Source organism: Protopterus annectens, chromosome 2.part2, assembly GCF_019279795.1.
Source record: "Protopterus annectens isolate FY-2018-M chromosome 2.part2, PAN1.0, whole genome shotgun sequence".
Taxonomy (NCBI): Eukaryota; Metazoa; Chordata; order Ceratodontiformes; family Protopteridae; genus Protopterus; species Protopterus annectens.
Window position 1 is genome coordinate 177,063,666 of NC_056730.1, and position 6,000 is coordinate 177,069,665.

Here is a 6,000-nt window from a genome sequence, read left to right on the forward strand (position 1 = left end):
CCTGGCACCACAGTATCCTTGGCATGTATGGAGACTCTCCCTCCTATCATAGTTAGTTCTGTGTTTTGGTGCTGTCATGCATGGCATGAGGTGTGACCTTGTAGTGCTAGTGTGCTCTTGTGAGTCTTGAACCTGTTGTGTATTACTGCACAGATATCAACATCCTCAAACATCCTCATTGCAGAGTCGAGTGTGAACAGCATGCACCTCGCAGTTGACATGACCATCATTGAGTATCATTATGTACATTTTCGTATCCCCTGTGCTACCTATGTAGGTGGTCATCTCTTGACAGCCTCACCACCAGTATGCAAAGATGTGCAGACAGTAGACTATGGTAATTACTATGGGTGTACAAAACAATACAATGACAGTCATACTGTAACTGCATCAGGCATGCTGGGATATACCCACAATGATATCATTACACTGTACTGTTGTCAACATTATACTATTACAACACTTCTATGTAGTCACCCTGTGTATCAGCACCATGTTTACCTGTAACTGCACCGATGTTACAGATTGCAGGAGGTGGCACAGTTTCATCATATCACAGGGTGTGTACTTGGTATGCCTGAGTCTGCCACTGATACAACCAATTGACATGTCTGTGTGTGTGTGTGTTGGTGAGGGACAGCAGTACAAGATGGGGCAATGTTGATGCAGTGTGTGCGTGTATGCGGTAGCCCTAGGTGTTATCAAATTGCATGTGTGTATGCATGCACACAGTCCTACCTCATGGCTGCCATATACAGGTGTTTGTGGACAGCCACAGACTGTACCTGCCAGGTCATACAGATCACTGTCTGTGGCCACGGACACGGTACCTGTGCCTGGCAGGGGTGCTACGGATTGTATCAGGTACTAAGCCAGACTGGGTACTGTCATCAGAAGCAGGTGGTTGGTGACTGGAGACAGGTCCCTGTTGGGACTGTCCAGAGCCATGTGCACGTGGTCTCCTGGGGTGGTCTGATGACAGCACAGACCCAGCATTGCTGGGGCTGCTGCTGGCACTATGTGAGCGGCCGTGGTTCTGTTGTCATCCGCGATGGCTGCCAGCTGCTGCTGTTGCTGGCATACGGCCACATCGACGCCTCAACCGTCCACCATTGCCCTGGCTCATGGACATGTAGTTGTGGAACAGATCTAATGTCCCCCCCCCCAATGTCTGTCAATGACCTCGGTGAAGTTACGGATGGCAGCCGCAACATCACACATACTGTCACTCATAGCTGTGCGACATGCTCTCAGCTCCCTCAGACCCTGTCTGGTGTACCGTTCCATACGTGACTGTGCCTGCATTACAGCCCGAAACATAGCTGAGGTTGAAAGACCTCTGTGGGCACGTCTGACAGGGGCGGTACGCCCACGGATGCTCCCACGAGAACCCCTGGATGTCTGCCTGTGTGGTACCATGTCAGGACCCTGGCCGTGGCTGCTGTGAGGGGATGCATGTGCCACCGATACCACATTACCCTGGTCAATGCCCACTGTATCCTGTCCATCACCTAGGGACATCGGTGACAAAGAATGTATTGGCAGGATGACTGTGCGCATTGATGGGGTCGACAGCTGTGTACTGTCAGTTGGCTGACCAATGATGGACCCTGGCACACCTCCCTGTGCCATTACACAAGTATCATCATTATCACTATCCACAACAGCTGATTCAGGTTCCCTGCTGCACAACACCAGAGCAGCACCAGAACCTGTGGGAGTAAGACAGGAAACACAGTTTACAATGTGTACACAATGTCACCACTGATACACACATGCACACATGGGCACATGCACACATGGGCACATGCACACATGCACACATGGGCACATGCACACTCCTCAGTATATGAGATATCAACACACAGACACAAACATACCTGCAATCAAACACATAGCACTACTGCTTCAGCCTATTATTACTATTAGTATCAAGAGTATTGAAGGTAATGTTATTACACACTCACCAGCATGGATAGGCTGCCTTGCTGTTACACCAGAGGGACCTGCAGAAATGAGACATTTATTGTCAGTGGGCACAACTGTGCCATTGATACTGTGAGTATGATACAGTTCAGTAGTGCAACAGTTAGCTTCCACAGGTCTACTGCTGATATTGAGAATATCACTCTTGCATAATAATTACCAAGATTACAGCTACAAACCGAGGACACACCTTACACATGCATAACCTAACAGTGTACAGAACGGTCAACTATACACATGGCATGTTACCTGCACGCTCCATGTCCTGCTGCTGGGTGGCTCCAGCCTCCATCATTACACATGTATGCTGCTGCTGTTGCTGTTGGGCTGGAGCCACAACACTTAGGAGTAGTCCCTCCAGTCTGGTGAGGAGGGGATGTCTAGCCACCCCACCACCTGTGGCAAGCTGCAGCCTGTGGATATCCGATGCACGCTGATGGACATTTCTAATTAAATCACTGCAGTGATGGCGTACCTGCTCATATATCCGGTTATGTGTGCCTATGTCATTTACCCGACGGACCAGTTCTTGCCACGGTGCAGCCCTCTCCTGCTAGTTCTGGCTGGTGCGATAAAATAGTATTGCGAAATCCCGCACCAGGCTCTGGTGTATCTCTTCCTCCTCCGCAGCGGAGTACACAGGGTTTCGCTAGTGAACCATAGCCCTGAAAAGGAGAAGGAAAATATGTCAGCAATATCTGTCAGCAAACTATGGCACACATAATACACATAATACTCGACTGTAGTGATATTACTTAACCACCATATATAGCATCTGTCTGTCTATTGGGGGATACACATGTAAATAACCAGATATCAGTGCTCATCCGACAACTGTGCAACAGTACCTGGCACACACCATACGACAGACTAGTATACTGCAGCAGTCAGCACACTGGTTCAGGTCCAATGCACACCCTCACACTGGGGGTTTGTATCAAGGTACTGTATGGGGAACATTATCAACCCATGCACTGCATGCAATGCATGTTACATATTTCACTGGTAATGCACACTACTCTTACTTGCCATAACCCTACCTGCACCACAGTGACATACAGGGTAACACAGCACAACATATGGCAATGTAGTATGTGTTGATCGCAATACCTCACATCTCTGGCCTCACACCAAGGACACACACTACCATGACAGACAGACAGTCATGGTGAGCAATCACATCAGTACATAACATGCTCCCAGTCACTGGCACACTCATTCCACCTCACATATTTGGTTTGCAATGTGTTCATGGGTGTGCATTGTGTCTTAGGTAGGTAGTATGCTTTTGGCCCTGGGCCTACAGCAGCATACTGTTATGCTACCCTGCCCCTTGTGACACATGTGTTATGATCGTACCTGCTCCTTACAAACAGTTACACAGGGTGACTCATATGGCATATTACCTATCCGCATAACATTCAGCAGGGGTATGTCTGACATCTACTCATGGGGGGCCTTGCTTCTTAATTCTGTGTGGTTTACTCCAGGGTATGTCGTTTCTGTGGGTAGGGACATGTACCTCCACCATGTGCTCTATACTGCAGTGACAAGGACAACAGACATAGGTAATGTGTGTTGTGGATGTTGGAGGTGTTACCATGGTTGTTGGACAACTGTCATGGGTGTGACCGAACTATGTATATCCGGCAGTGGTAACCTCTATGTAGGTAGTCTGTGTGCGCTCTGTGGTCTTGTCAGCCACTCTGCATAGGTAATGTGTTTGAGTGCATTGACACAGTTACTTGCGTATGTCTGTGTCCTTCTCCATATCTGTAGCTGTCATGGGAGGTACATACCATGTAGGACATTGTGGGGTGTAGAGGGGTACAGTGACCTACATGTCCATAGCTGACACATTCCATGTACAGGTATTACAGGACTAGTGTGCCACTGTTTATATCAGTGGGGAGCCTATTGTACACTTGTTGCCCCTGTTACCCCCTGACACATGCAGTGGTGGGCAGGCATGCACATATGTGATGGTTACTGGTGTCAGTGTTTTGGAATGGGGTATGGTACTCCAGTATCCACACTGGTGTTCACTCCATGCCTTTGTCACCAGGCACCTGTTTGCAATACATCTGCACACATGTGCCTCACTCAGTATATATATATATATATATATATATATATATATATATATATATATATATATATAATATGTATATATAGATATAGATATAAACATATAGATGTGGGGAGAGAGGGGGAGAGAGAGACAGAGGGAGAGTGAGAGTGAGAGGGGGTGAGACAGAGAGAGAGATAGATAGTCATATACAGACATATCTCTTGTCAGTCAGATCTGTCTGTATATGTATATGTATCTACATATATCTATATATGTATGTGTGTATTACATATATCTGTACGTACATATTCTATCAATGTCGATGTCTGTGCAGTAAGTGAAACCTGGTTCAAGGCTCCTGAGAGCACACCAGCGGTACCAGGCTATACCTCATATCATGCTTTTTGACCCCAAAACTCGGGCCAAAACAAAAAGAGAGGGGGAGTGTCCATATTCATGAAGGACACCCACACCTCCAGGTTAGTGGCAACACATGAAGCATCAGAGACCATCCAGGTGCAAATAACCGTAGGCAAACCTGCTATACAACTGGTAGCATGTTACAGACCACCCTCCCAATCTCAGGAACCACAGTCAGCCTTCCTGAAGACATTGGAGGATATGAATGTCCCACCACACACCATCATATTGGGAGACTTCAACTACCCTAACATATACTGGGTGCATTATTCTAGCCCAAACACTGTAGCCCAAAGGTTCCCGGAATTCACTAAGTCAAATGCAATGGAACAGCTAGTCACCTCTCCCACAAGGGGAGATAATATACTAGACCTGATCATTACAAACATGGGGACAATGTGCTACACACCGGAAGTATACCCCTCACTAGTCACATCTGACCACAAACTAATCACCCTGGATATACATATCCCACCTCCCCCACAACACAAAAGACTACAGTGAGAAACCTCTCAAATGCCGACTATACACTTCTTAAAACTGAGTTGGTATCCTTTCAGCCCACTGGGTCAGTGGAAACCACATCCCACAATGCAGACTCCTTCACAAATGCTTTCTATGGACATCTCTAAGAATGCATGGATCATGCAATCCCAAATAAAACCAAGACCCTCACCACCAAGGGCAGGCGTCCTGTCTGGTGGACCCCAGCCATAAACAAATTGTATAACAAAAGGTAGCTACTGCACGACAGAGCAGAATTCCATAAAGATAAGGCATCTCTGATCAGCACTAGTAGAAAGCTACGTTCTCTCATACAAACATGCAAGGCCAACATTGAGAGGAAAATCGCTATGGACACTACAGATAACCACAAGGCCTTCTTCTGCTATGTTAGACACCTGGGTGGAAACCCTCAGATATGTTCAGAGTTAGTTCACAGTGACAAAAACTACACTGAACACACAGATATTGACAACATTCTGGCAGACAGGTTCAGTGCAGATTTCTCCCCTCCCTCACCCCCAAATGAGGAATTACTTATCCCAGCTGACTGTAACCTCCCTGTCATCTCAGATGTCCAGCTGAGAACCGCCCTCAGCAAAGCTATAAACACAGCATCAATGGGACCCGACGGTATTGCAGGTTGCGTGCTACGTGAACTCCAAGAGGAGCTAAACCCGCACATAATATGCTATTTAACCATAGCCTTACTACAGCATATGTACCTGGACACTGGCATACAGCAGCAGTAGTCCCACTCCACAAAGGAGGCACCTCTACAGACCCTGGTAACTACCGCCCCATAAGCTTAACCAGCCTGGTCTACAATGCTATGGAAAGAATCATTATGGAACTCATACACAGAGACATTGGGGACTTACAGACACTTGATCCCACCCATTTCAGCTTTGTGGAGGGCAGATCCTGCCTTTTGAACCTGGTTGACCTTTTCACAACAGTCACTAGAGCCATTCGTGAGGGCACAGCAGTCCATACAGCCTACCTGGACTTGGCTAAAG